The sequence below is a fragment of the Hydra vulgaris genome, chromosome 03 (genome assembly GCF_038396675.1).
Source record: "Hydra vulgaris chromosome 03, alternate assembly HydraT2T_AEP".
NCBI classification, from domain to species: Eukaryota; Metazoa; Cnidaria; class Hydrozoa; order Anthoathecata; family Hydridae; genus Hydra; species Hydra vulgaris.
This window is the reverse complement of record NC_088922.1, coordinates 24,596,860-24,612,500: the sequence shown is the minus strand read 5'-3', so window position 1 is coordinate 24,612,500 and position 15,641 is coordinate 24,596,860. Positions and strand designations below refer to the sequence as shown.

Here is a 15,641-nt window from a genome sequence, read left to right as displayed (position 1 = left end):
ATATATATATATATAAAGTAAAGCAATTATCTTAGGCAGAGAATGAAAATGATGAATGATCTGACAGTGCGCATAAGAGAAGAATAAGGTGGTTTGTGTAGGCTGAACATAAAGATGCAAATAATTGAATATCAGCATATGTAAAGTTTTAGGAAAAAAAAGAATTTAGAAGAAAAGTCATTACAGATGATACGAAAAGCTTCAATGAAAAAAGCAAATGATCAAAATTGTGTATGTATATAAAACAGCATTATGAGAAATGTATAACTTGTGTACAAGGAGACACTAAAATAATGACAAGTTGCTAAGTATAAAACTCTCAATAGTAAAACGAAATTTTTGGTAAATTTAAAATTTTATATACATATGTATGCTAAAGTTTTTTATTTTTTCAAATTTTTAAATATTTTTTCCAGGGTTGTTATCTGTCAAATATGTCTGAGACATATTTTCTGCTGACATAAAATATGTCCCACATATTTTCTGTCAACATATTTTGACATAACTTTATGTCTGAATTATTTTCTGCTGACATATAATGTCAGACATATTTTCTATCGACATGTTTTGACATAATTTTATGTCTGAATTATTTTCTGCTGACATAAAATATGTTAGACATATTTTCTATAGACATATTTTGACATAATTTTATGTCTGAATTATTTTCTGCTGACATAAAACATGTCAGACATATTTTCTATGGACATATTTTGACATAATTTTATGTCTGAATTATTTTCTGTTAACATAAAATATGTCAGACATATTTTCTGTCAACATATTTTAACATAATTTTATGTCAGAACTATTTTCTGCTGACATAAAATATGTCAGACATATTCTACGGACATATTTTGACATAATTTTATGTCTGACATATTTGCTGTTTGATATTCTTGAAGAAAAAATATATCTAACCAATTTATTGCGCATTTCAGCTTAATTTAAAGAGTAAAGTGAAAATAGTCTAACAAATTTGTTGCTTTTTTGCTTCATTAAACTTTTATTTTAATCCCTTTAAGCAAATATCAGTTGTTTCATAAAGGTCTTTTTCTGCCCTTTTTAGCGATGTATCGTTTGATAGCATTGACTAATATTAACTAGTATTGACACATCATTTGATAGTATTTGATAGTATTGATTAGTAGGAATGGCACTTTTACTTCTTTTGATGTAAAAACGCGAATTACTTTTACGCATAAATTATTTTACATAACTCATATAAAAATATATAATTACTTACTTTCAAAAGTAATTCATTTTTTTTTTACATAAATTATATAACGCGTAAAACTTAATTACTTAAGTTAAGTTTTTTAAATGAGTAAGTGTTACTTGAAAAAGAAATTTACTTTTACAAGTAAAAGTTATTTACATTTTTAGTTTTACTTGTAAATGTAACTTACTTTTAATGGTAATTTATGTAAAGTAAACTACTTTAAAAAGTAATTTTGGTTTTAATTACGTAAAAAATTTACATCGAAATGTAATTTACTTTTTAAATGTAAAAAATTTTATTTATGAAATAAACTTACGTAAATAAAATATTTAGAAGACATAACACTTACTTTACAAAGTAAAATAAAACTACATCATAACAACAAATTACTTTTACGTGTAAAAGTAAGTAATTAGCAAAAACAGCTTACACAAAAGTAATTTGAAAAAAATTGTTATTTACTTTTACAAATAAAAGTAATTTTTTTCTTTGAAATTTTATATTTTACTTGGTAAGTAAAAAGTAAGTTATATTATTTACTTTCTCAAAGAACAGTCATTTCATGTTGATTTAACATAAATTTTGAGAGGTAGCGTATTCAAATCTATTGCCTGTTTTTTTTTCACGTATATCGTAAAAAGGGTAGTTCTATTATAATTAGGAGCAAATATAGCCTATACTAGTTGTATAGAGACGAACTCCCTGTCGCATGAGTACTAATAGGGCTGCTAAATAATGATTGATTTTTTATTTCTTTTTGTTTGTTTAGCAGATTAGGTTAATGGTCATAATGAAAGTTTGTCGAGGAAGATGGGGAAAGGGGGCATAATTTCTAAGCTATGGGTAATTCATGCATGTGTAAACCTTCCAGCATTTGTGTAAACTTAATAAAAGTACAAGTTGAAATTGTTTTCAGAGCACTGAAGAGAACTCCACTTTTTTGAATCTTTTTTTTTTTTTAATTTTACTTTATCATTTCGGCTTTACTTTGATATTACTTTATCTTGAAAGCATTTGTGTAGTCCCGATGAACGTGCATGTTAAGTTTGTTTCCTGGGCAAGGAGGTCGTACCCTTACTTTTTTTCTCTAATATTTTATTTTTCTTTAAAGTTGGAGTTTATAACTTTTTAGAAAGAAAGATTTTTTGCATAAAAGCTTTGAAAACATTTTTTTGTTTCAGTATTAATTTCTTTTCGGGAGGAAATAGGTTAGTGGCCCTGATAAAAACTTACCGTAAATGAGCCGGGCATATTTGTAGTTATGCTACTGCTTTTCGCTTCTCTTATTCAGCGTGGTTGTTGTCAGAGCTGTCCCGAAGAAGTCTCTGATTGAGGAGGGGGTTCATATATGTGTTTTGCCAACTAGAGACACACACGCACACAAAAAAAAGGGTCCTCGATATTTGATATTTGCCAACAATACTTCAAAACTTGCCAACTAAATGTACAAATGTACTAACTCAAATGCATATTTAATAGCTTTGGGGTGGGGGATACCCCTCACCCCCATTCGGGACGGCACTGGTCAGCTATGGTCGAAAAAGACACTCATAAATTAAAATTTTTTTTTTTTAATTTATTAATAGCTATTCATAAAACTGTTGTCTGGAATGAACTAAATTCAATTAGTCCATTCCAGAAAACAAGTATTCCTTTATTATTCTATTATCTAACAATTATTAGAGTTGGTCATTTCCAGAAATAACTTTTTATGGTTAGATTGGTTTTTAACAACCACGCTGAATAAAGGAAGCCAAAATACAAAACTTAGAATAAAATTGCAAAATCACATATTTAAAAGCAAGCTTTTTGTTTTTGTTTGAGAACTTTATGTAACGACATGAAGCAAACTCCAAACATTTATATATTCATGTTTATGTAAAGCTTTTCAAAAGTATTGCGATAATCGGAGTCTGCAAAAATAAACCCTTAAAAATGTTGACTTCCCTTTTATGCCATTGGTGTGAGAGTGATGAGTTTATAACATTTATAAACACACTTTTTTATCATTTTAAACTAAATTTAAGTTCATTAACAAGTCTCTAATATCATGCAATAATCTCTTAATGTTCAAAAACTATGAACATATAAATTTTGAGCAACCTCTCCAATTATTTAGGGGATTTAAATGGGATTTGATAATTATCAAATTAAGTTTTTTTTTCAAATATAATTTTGTCATTGGTTTTTTTTTTATTATTATATAAAGACATTCTTTAATACAGTTATGGATTTTTAATTTTTGTAATTTATTATTTTTCTTAATTTGCCGTTACAAATTATTAATTTTCTTTTGTAAAATATACGAAAGGCGGGGAAAAGAAGAAGACAAAAATATCCCTATTGCAATTGGCCTCTAAATATCCGTACATAATAAACACATAAAAAACTTGTCATTAAATATTGATGATCATTTGTTTTTCTGAAGTTTGAGTTTAACAACCTTATTTTAGTTGACAATTATAGTTTTGTATTTTTTGAAAATATATGTAAAAAATTAAAATATATGTATCTGAAGTACCAAATTCTCCTGTTTTAGTATGTTATTTTAGAAAAAGGTGAATCTTTTTCTAAAATAACATACTAAAACAGAAGAAATATTGCATAAATAACAGAAATTTTGAATATTTTTTTTTAACATATAAATAAAAAGGTTAAAAAAAATTTTATCTATGAAAATATAAATTAAACAAAATACATGATTTAACTTTAAATGGATTTAAATACAAGTATTGCGTGATATTATACCACATTAAAAGCTATGTAAAAAAGTTTCATAATTTGAAAATGCGGCGTATTCTTTTATTACCAAACCTATTAAAGTTACTTAATCAACAGCATCTTTAACTAATAGTATTATTAATAGCTACGTACGAATGAAGTCTTTAAATGTGTTGTTAAAAACCATATTAAACTCATTTAAAGACTTAATGGTAACCAATAATATAATGATGTCTACTTGCGTAAACTCTGAGATGTAATATTATGATTCTGAAAAACCAATGATTTTGGTTAATAAATATACTTTTGGTAAATAAAACATACTTAAGTGGCAAACTCAAGTATGTTCTTGTTTATATCACATTAGAATGTTTAGGAAAATGTAAAAAAGTTTGTACATGCGACGGTTCCTTTTATCAACAAACCAATTACAATTAATTAATCAATAGCCTCTTTTTTAACTAATAATATTATTATATAGTTACGTACAAATGAGGTTTTCTAAAAACCTTTTAATGTGTTGTTAAAAACCACATTAAGCATCAAACTAAAGACTTTTGGATAACCAAATAGCCAATAACACAATGATGTCTTTAATAATTACATCAATATTATATCTCAAAGTTTACGCTCGTAAATTATGAGATGTATTATTAATATAATTATGTAAACGCAATAATTTTGGTCAAAATGGTTTTTATAAGATTTTATATTAAATTTTCTTTAAAATTATGCAATGTTGTGGTTTAAACAAAAACATACTAAGTAACAAACTTAAGTGTGTTCTTGCTTATCACATAAGAATGTTAAGAAAAAGATTGAAACAACCACTTCATTTGGCGAGGATGTAAACTTGGTGTAAGAGAACAAAAACAATAAAAATTACTAATTTGTTGCCCTCACATTTGTAGTAGGGATGGTAAATGTTTTAGGGCATTTTTGTATCCAGGCTCTTATCACCACAATTTTTATTTCTTTATCTACTTATACTTTATCTACTTATCCTTTTTACGCTACAGCTTGGGATATAGGTATTAGACATACGTGGCCAGGGTTCCCAATTACTGTTTCTCTGGAGCGATAACCATTCTAAAAAAACAAACAGAAAAAACTCTTTAAATATATCTTAGTGCTTCTAAACCTTTCGGTTCTTGGTTTAGTTGCTTGTGGGACTGTAAGTTTTGCTTATACTGGCCTTGCGGTAGCTAGGTCACTGATACTTCACGCAGATAAAGATATAAGACTTTTAGAGTCAAAGGATATTATTGAGCAGGTGGACTTTTTTTGTATCAAAGTGGCGAAAAATCTTTACAAAAATAATGAGTCCTCTTAATAAAGTTCGGGGCTCCTTAATCTTCAGGCCATGGTGTTATAGCTCCTATAATTCAGGACAAGTTTAAACTTTCCTCAGTTTTTAAAAAATAAATGCATTTACGCAAAAAAATTGTAAAAAAAGACTAACAAAACAAAAAAGACTACGCCCATTATTTTCTTTTCTAATAAACTACCCTTTCTGAGTCTCCCATGGGTATATCCGCCTTCTGCTAAATGCCTTATTTAAGCTTTGTCTAAATTCCAGACCTTTCGAATGGTTGGTCAGAGAGTGAGTATTTTTGAGACAGTTTGATTCAGAAAAGGGTTATAATAGTTAAAACTATCATGGACCGGATCTAGAGAGAGTTTTAATCATGGGTGGAAACCTATTATTGATATTTTCAAACTTTACAGGGAAGAAATACCTAAAACCGCACAAATCGAATGTTACGGCAAACTAAATGTTAGTGCCTTAAAGTTTTACTTTTTTGCATTTCTTTTATACAAGATCATGTCAAAGTTATCTTAAAATATAAGTAAATTTATTTGCTTACTTTATATAAGTTACTTTTAATTTACTTTACAATTTATATAAAATGTAAGCTTACCTAATTTAAATTTTATTTTATGTACAGAGCCGGAACCAGCTTTTTTCGGTCTTTGAGATAGCTAACTTCCAGACATGGAGCAAACGCCAAACATTTATATGTTTATACTTATGTCAAATAAGGATGCTTTGCAAAAAAATTGCAATGATTGGAGGCTGGGAACAAAAAAGACCTAAATTTTGTGCCCCCTCCTGCCCCAAACGTGAGAGCAAGAAGTTGATGAAATATTTTTTGTACTGTTCTCAAATAGACTTATATTCATCGATAAATTTTAAGTTTCATAGTATTATCTTTCAGCGTTCAAAAATAATGACCATATAAAATTTATAACCCCCTCAAATTGAGGGGGGTTTAAACTTTATACGATCATAACTTTTGAAAGCTAAAATATTTTACTATGAAATTTTAAATTTATCGATGAATATTAGTCTAGTTAAAAACAGTACAAAAAATATTTCATCAACTTGTTGCTCTCACGTTTGGGGAAGGGGAGGGGGGTACAAAATTTGGGGCTCTTTGTTCCCAGCCTCCGATCATCGCAATTTTTTGCATAGCATCCTTATTTGACATAAGTATAAACATATAAATGTTTGGAGTTTTCTCCATGTCTGGAAGTTAGCTATCTCAAAGACCAAAAAAAGCTGGTTCCGGCTCTTATGTAATTTATTTTTAATAAAGATTTGTTATTACTTTTAAAATAAAAAATTCCTACTTAAAAAATATTATTTTATTTGTAAATTTAATTTACATTTGGTAGCATATTACTTTTATGTAATTTACTTTCATATGCAAGTTATAATATAATTTTTTTTTAATTAGTTACTTTTATAGGTAAATGTAAATTACAGTTTGAGGAACTTTTATATTATGTAATGTAATTTTCAAAAGTAATTAACTTTTAAATGTAAAAGTAAAATAGCTTTTCACGTGATTTACTTTTACATGTAAAAGTAAATTACTTTTTGATGTAATCTTCTTTTACATAACTTTTTTTTGAAAGTAAAAAATCTTACTTTAAAAAGTGAAAGTCGTTTCAAAAAAATAAGGTACTTATACGGAAATGTAAATTTACATAAAATGTTTCAAATTACTTATATAATTTTGATAAAAATTAACTTACTCAAGTAAGTAAAAAAACAGTGAGTAAAAGTGCCATCCCTATTGATTAGTATTGATTAATATTGGCAATTTCCATTATCAGAATGTAAAAACCATCTCAAGCTGAGTTTTTATTACTGAAAGTGGTTTTTATTAGTATGAATAAACTTAAAATTATTTTTTTGATTAAAATAATAATAAAAAAACACTGTTTCAGTTATTTTTAATTAATAGTTGATCCTGAAAAAGATTTTATTTTGAAAAATTGAATTCAAAAGATTCTATGAAAAAAACGGATCACATAATTTCAAAAATTTTGTGCCAAATTAAAATCGCTTAAGCTAAAGAATTTGAAATACTTCGCAAAAATTGTATTCAGCTCATTTAATTCATATTAAGAAGACAAACCGGTAATAATTTATAACTAATTTCGAATAATATTCTTATAGTTATAACAGTTACGATTTTTTTAACAATAAAATAATTGAACCTGTCATTGTGAAAAGGACACAAGTCCATTTATTTAAACTATTAAAAATTAACAAAACATTGTTTTTAATAAAATAATTTCTACACTGCTAATGAAATTAAACATAAAAGTAGATAAATCAAGAACGTATATAACTTATGTAACTTTTATTTTTTATAAAAAAATATAAATCATACAGAAATTTTTAATTTAAATTTATTAACTAATTGTTAAAAGTTTTGGACTTGTGTCCTTTTCAAAATGATAGGTTCAATTGACAATTCCTCAAAAGTTTTCATAATGAAAAATGAAACCTCAAAAGATTCTAAGGAGACAAAATTGAATCTCAAAAGATTCTATTGCAAATCAAGAGACCTTGTAGAAAAACAGTTGTTTGACTAAAAATAAATGAGAATTGTTTTTAAATAAGTTTTTTAAACGAATTTTATTTTATCAATTTAATCCAGATTGTTTTTTACCACCATGATAGAGTTTAAGAAATCATTCGAAATGCGAGTACATAGATGGCTATAAACCAAAGCGAATCCAGAGAAATCACGTTCAACTTTTACGCTGGAAACGCTGTACCGTAAACTACTTGCGAAATTTCATAGAGCCGATCCCATTTTGTTTTTTGATTTCTCTTCCAGTAAGCAAGAATGTTGAATTCAACGTCTAATGTCACTCGCGCTTCATTAAGAGCCCATTTTAAAATTAGTTGACGAATATCTTCATCTGATTCTGAAGACGCATTAACAATACCTTGCCTTGTTCCTCCTCCAGTATATTCACTGAAACGAAGTAGTTTTTCAGCTTCAACATCTTCTGCGTTCATCGGAAGTATATCTTCAGAAGTATTTGATAAATATGAAGCATTTAATTATATGGATTCTTCTGTTGATAAAGAATTTGACTGTTCTTGTCGAGTGCAAAGTTTTTGATGGATTTTGATCAACTGTGTGATTCCTCTATTCAACAGTTCTGTATTAAACAGTTGATGACCCGATGTAAAGCAAAATCTAGGATCCAGAACTAAAGCAGCAATAAATGCTTCACATTTAAAAAAAACTTGTTCTTGTGTATTAATTGTGTTGGTCAGTAACAATTTTAATCCCAAATCACCTGCTGGAACGTCCTTGATTTCTATTTTCATTTGAATCCATCGAACGTAGAATTCACTCATTGATAATTTTGGTGATTGAAAATCCATCATGGCCGAATGTATTGGTAAAAATGCATTGAAATATTCATCTATTAAGCTCCATGATGCATCATTTAACTTTAACTTGTCGTGTCTTATCCTTTGATATGATTCTGCGTTGGTATGAAAATCTTTTATCATCAAAAAAGTGGAATCACAACGAGGTGCAATGTCTATATGAAGCTTTTTTAGATTTTTATATGTTTGAATATATGCTACTTTTTTGGATTCAATAGCAACCTTTCTTACGTCCTTGGCAGCTAGCTGACACACATGTGCGCCACAAAACATGGCTGAACAGATCAATCCAACCGATTTTTTAACGCAAACAGTGTGGGCTTCACTATAATTTCCTTCTTCATTCTCTAAAGCGCCAATATCAATTTCTTCATCTTCGAAATCTATAAATTTGTTACCATAAATTTCAAGGATTACTTTCATTTGATCTTGTGCATTTTGGAGAATATTTGAAGCCTTCATCATATTCTTTCCCTGATCTGTGCAAGTTGTGTAGATATCATTAGCACATTTTCCAATTTTTCCAATCACATTTTCCAATTGACCAGCCAAAATTTCGCCAAATTGTCGACCTTCTTGAGTAATTATGCCTAAGGTTCTGTCAACTATTTCCCCGTCCTTGATATATCTGCAACTAACTCCAAACACGTTTCTTCCATATCGCGACACACTATCAAACATCAACAACATAAGAACATTTTCAGTTTCTTCTCTTATTAGCGAAAAAATATTTTCACATGCATGTTGAATGTAGCGTTTCATGCTGTGACGATTTATAAAAATATTGAATTTTTTGAGTGCATTTTTTACTAAAGACATTTGTCCAATTTCATCAGCAGATGCTAAAGACAAGTTACGGCGTACCATTAATCAAATCATTTCTCCAATTAATTGATTTACACCAACTTCTAGCTTGATTCGTTTAATTAATTGAATTTCATCGTCGTTTCGATGCCTTGTAGCTGGGGTAGCTTCAAGTTATTCAATTTCGCCGGCTTTTTCTTTGTGTTTTCGAAGAAGGTGATCTTTGAGGTTACTTAATTTGTCTTTGTAAAACTTTTTGCACATTTTACATTTTCCTTCTTCTTTATTTATTTCAAACTGAGTTTTCACTTGTTCATTTAATAAATTACTCTCCATTTTTGACTTTAAATCGTAAGGAAAACAAAATAAATAATTATTAAAATATATATTTCACTTAAAACATTTTATGCAAGTTTATGGCAGTTAACTATGCAATTATAATGCGATTGTCAGTTTTTTTAATGATAAATGTATCATAACTATTATAACTATAAGTATATTATTTGTAATTAGTTATAATCAAAAGAATAATTTTAAGTTTAGTCATACTAATAAAAACCACTTTCAGTAATAAAAACTCAGTTTGAGATGGTTTTTAGATTCTTATAAGGGAAATCGCCAATACTAATCAATACTAATCAATACTATCAAAAGATGATGCATCAATACTAGTCAATATTAGTCACTACTATCAAATGATGCATCGCTAAAAAGGGCAGAAAAAGACCTTTATAAAACAACTGATGTTTGCTTATAGGGATTAAAATAAAAGTTTTATAAAGCATAACTGATTGCAAAGCAACAAATTTATTAGACTTTTTAGAATTTATTATAGAATTTTATTTTTAGAACTTATTATAGAATTATTATAGAATTATAGAAATTATTATAGAATTAGAATTTGTTAGACAAAAGCAACAAATTTATTAGACTATTTTCACTTTACTCTTTAAATTAAGCTGAAATGCGCAATAAATTTGTTAGATTGAAATAAAATAATATGTCAGATATAAAATTATGTCAAAATATGTCAATAGAAAATATGTCTGACATATTTTATGTCAGCAGAAATTAATTCAGACATAAAATTATATCAAAATGTGTCCATAGAAAATATGCCTGACATGTTTTATGTCAGCAGAAAATAATTCAGACATAAAATTATGTCAAAATATGTCGATAGAAAATGTCTAACATATTTTATGTCAGCAGAAAATAATTCAGACATAAAATTATGTCAAAACATGTCGATAGAAAATATGTCTGACATTATATGTCAGCAGAAAATAATTCAGACATAAAGTTATGTCAAAATATGTCTATAGAAAATATGTCTGACATTATATGTCAGCAGAAAATAATTCAGACATAAAGTTATGTCAAAATATGTCTATAGAAAATATGTGGGACATATTTTATGTTGGCAGAAAATATTTCTAAAAATATGTTGACAGATCTGCCAGACATATTATGTCGTAAAAACCCTGATTTTTTCATCACAAGATTTTTTGAACATAATTTGAGATTCTTGAGATTATTTAAAAAAGTTATTTAAGCTTTCCAGATTGCAATTATAAATATTCCTCTTACAGAGCTCGAATCAGGTTTATTTTATTTAAGTTGAGTTTAAGCTGAAATTATACTTATTTTTAAATTAGGTGATCACCAATTATAATATCTCGAAATGATTCCAGTCTTTAAACTTTTAGCGTTTTAAAATCCTAAACTCTGTTTTGATCACAAACTCAATAGCTGTTAATCAATAAAAAATATTTATATTGATCTTAAATTATGATATAAAACCATAGTATTACTATTACTTTTATTATTATCAAAAATTTAAACTTTAATATTTTAATTCGTTTTACAAATCATCAGATGAAACTAGAAAAATAAAGCAGGATAAAGTACGATATAATTATCAAAAATCACAACAGTTTTAAGGAATCACAACAGTCTAAAGGAATTTAGCGGTAATCAAATATTTTAAATAAAATAAAAAAATTGTGAAGTAAGATATAAAATACTTTTATATCTTATTCAATATTTTCCTATAAATTAAAAGCTTGTAACTCTCTAATGCAGATAAGTATAAAAAATTAAAAAAAAAAGGACTTTGAAAATATAAAAAAAAAACTAGTTTAAACCTTTTCTAGCTATTTTAAAACAAAACAAAAAAACTCTAATGAATTATTTTAAAATAAATCTTTTTTATTATTATTTTTATTATCAATTAATTAATCTCTAGTTTAAAAAATTTAAATATTTTATTTTTTAAACTAGATTTATTAGGTGGTTGCGGGTTGCAATATATTTCCAGATATTGCAACCCGCAACCACCTAATCCAAGCATGCTAAGGCATCGTGAACTCTCTGAAATGCTAAGGCACCGTGAACTCTCTAAGAAGCTAAAACAAAGACAAATGTTTTTTATACATCCAGGTGGAGAGATACTTAGATGTTATTGCTGCAGTTCTGTAAGTTAAATTGCTAACTGCGTATATAGCATTTGGTTGTAGATTCCAAAAGCACATTAATATGCAGAAGAATCTCCATTTTGTATAAATAGTTTCAGATTTAAATAAATATGGTTTCCGCTCCGATTTAAAAGGAAATTAGATTATGAGATATCCACAAAATCAGATATCCGCAAAATCAGGCATCTGATTCAGTTTAAACACACCAGACCAAATATCTGGTTTTTTTGCTTACCCCTCTACTTTTAGTCATTTTACTTCTTAACTTTTAGAAAATGTTCTAAAACTATTGAATTTGACAGCAGATGTTTTAACTTTTATGTAACAACCTGATACTTGTAGCTTTCACCAGTTCCAAAATTTATAATTTTGGGGATAACAGGGTTGGTGCAAAGAGGTGAACAGACACTAACTATGTGTAGACACTATGCGCTAATCCACAAACTTTAAAAGCAACTAGATATATTTTAACCTGATGCTGTCACTTTAGATTATGAAAAGATGGTCTATGATGATAACTGAAATCAATCTAGAAAAACATGATCCACCCAGCAAAAAAAAAAGAAGATGATCCACCCAGCAAAAAAATAAAAGATGATCCACCCAGCAAAACAAAATAAAACCATTAGCTGCACATTTCATCTGATTTCAAAGTGTTTTATTGCTTACACAAAGAAAAAATGTTTGAAAAAGGTGAAATAGAATTAATACAAGCAAGCACTTTAAAAAGATTGTTTATTTTTAAGTAGCTTTTTAAATTATATATAGTTTATTATATTAGGTGATAATTTGGTGCAATCATATAATCAGTCTATTTAATTTGTTTATATAAACCTTGTTATTTTTTAATCTTTTTAAAAAAAACTAAACTAAAGAATGTGTCAAGTAATAAAATATTTTGTATTAATCATTTTAACAGTCAAAGTCTTTTTTTTGTATCAAACCATTTATAAAATGGAACTTAGTGTCACTAAGTACTAATAGTATTAGTGATAATGTTCACTTGAGTATAAGTAAGTGTATTGAGTATAATGTTGCATTATTTTAGGGTGTTAATTTTGTTTTCAACCAAATAACTTATTTAGGTCAGTATTATTATGTAGATTAAAATAACAACGAAAGAAACATTGATTAGTTTTTTTTTAAAGTTTATATTTTATATTTTTTGCTTATATTTATCATTTAATTTAATTAAAGAATATAAATTTGTTTAGTTAAATGATGTTTTGTTTTAAAAAAATAAGTTTTTTCTTTTTTTTATAAAGAATTTTTGTTATGTTTTACTTGTAAATGAATTTGTTGAAAAGATATATTGTGTTCCTTTTTCTTTACGATTCATACTTTGTTAATTGTAAATTAATTTTGTTGAAAAGATATACTTTGTTCCTATTTGTTGACAAATCATGATTTGATAATCGGAAATAAATTTTGTCATAAAGTTATAAATTTTGTTACTTTTTCTTAACAAATAATAGTTTGTTAATTGTAAATAAAAATATATACTTATATAAGTGAATATATACTTTTATTTTGTCATAAAGTTATAAATTTTGTTACTTTTTCTTAACAAATAATAGTTTGTTAATTGTAAATAAAAATATATACTTATATAAGTAAATATATACTTTAATTTTGTCATAAAGTTATAAATTTTGTTACTTTTTCTTAACAAATAATAGTTTGTTAATTGTAAATAAAAATATATACTTATATAAGTGAATATATACTTTTATTTTGTCATTAAGTTATAAATTTTGTTACTTTTTCTTAACAAATAATAGTTTGTTAATTGTAAATAAAAATATATTCTTATATAAGTAAATATATACTTTTATTTTGCATTTTATTATTTTGGTAAAAATTCCTTCTGATTTAAAACCTCAATTACTATAAAATTAAATGCCAATTACATTATTGTAATTAAACGTGCCAATTAAATGTATGGGGAGGGGTTTTATGGGAGGAGTAAGGGGAGGGATTTTTATGGGAGAGCCAACATTTTATAAAAGGCTAAAATTTCAAAAAACACCTTTAGAAAGTATGCAATTGTCATGTCAGAGATACTTATGTTATTAGACTGATATTTAAAGAGTTTATATAATCAATTAAAACTCTTTAAATATCAGTCTTTTCAGTATTTTTTGTTTTGCAAAGTAAACAATCTGCACCTCTACAGATGAAAGCCAAATTATCATTCAGATATTTTTTTCCTTTTTTCAAACATAAACAATTTGCATTAGTATCAAATTTATCATAGTAATTTTTTTTATTAGATATTATTTTCCTGAAACTAATTATATAATATCTTATGATAAAATATATAATATCTTATGATAAAATATATAATATCTTATGATAAAATATATAATATCTTATGATAAAATATATAATATCTTATGATAAAATATATAATATCTTATGATAAAATATATAATATCTTATGATAAAATATATAATATCTTATGATAAAATATATAATATCTTATGATAAAATATATAATATCTTATGATAAAATATATAATATCTTATGATAAAATATATAATATCTTATGATAAAATATATAATATCTTATGATAAAATATATAATATCTTATGATAAAATATATAATATCTTATGATAAAATATATAATATCTTATGATAAAATATATAATATCTTATGATAAAATATATAATATCTTATGATAAAATATATAATATCTTATGATAAAATATATAATATCTTATGATAAAATATATAATATCTTATGATAAAATATAGTATCTAAAGATAAATTGACGATTCCAACCCATAGGCATTTAATTTTATAGTAATTGTTTAAAAAGAAAACCTTAATTATACTATTTTTTGGCCCTAAAGGTAAAATTAAAATTTTTCTGTGAAAAAACTGCTCCATCTTTTTTGATGGTGCCATTACCATCATTTAAAGCCTAATTTGAAATGTTTTGGAAATTCTAAGCAGTCTCTGATAGTTAGAAGGTATGTCATTTCCAAAAATGTGTTTTTGTGATATTTCTTTTTTTGTTTGTTTGTAAAATAACAAACAAAATAACAGACAAAATAACTTAAAATATTGCAAATTATATGAATCAGGAAAAAAAGATGAAGGAAGCATATCCCAGAACTGATGTTGGAGGAAAAAAACTAAACGAATAAGAATTTTTAGAGCACTTAGGCTAAGTCAAAGTAAAAGGATGAGACTTAATTGAATGACGAGTAACTCGAAAATGAATTTGAGTAGATGGCACAGGAGACGCTAGCTCTTTGGAGCAGTGCCCATTATAGTATTTGTAGAAAAGAGAAAGAGAATCAACATTATGATAATGTGATAATGATTGGAGGTTGGCTGCAAGAGCAGGTCCAACTATGTTTACAAGGCATTTTTGCACCTTATCTAAAAAAGAAAGGGTATCATTGGAAGATCCGCCCCAAATATGGCAATGGTATTCCATACAAGAACTAATTCGAGATTTATAGAGATAAAGAATAGAATCTGGAGTAGGAAAGTGGCGGGCATGATAAAGAGATGCAACCTTAGCAGATGCTAATTTTGCAATCAATTTAATATATGGTTTCCAAGAATGATCAGAAGTAAGAGTTAATCCTAAAAGATGAAGAGTAGATGGCTCATCGAGTACATTACCGTTCATAAGTATAGGAAGATCTAGATTATTGCGATAATGATTAGCTGAAAAAAATTGAGTTTT

General features: G+C 26.4%; 1 protein-coding gene across 1 annotated transcript in view; it reads right to left on the bottom strand.

Moving 5' to 3' along the window:
- The window catches only part of LOC101240745 (leucine-rich repeat serine/threonine-protein kinase 1), a 228,046-nt gene that overhangs the window by 22,025 nt on the left and 190,380 nt on the right, over positions 1-15,641 (bottom strand). The gene's annotated exons all lie outside the window — the stretch shown is intronic.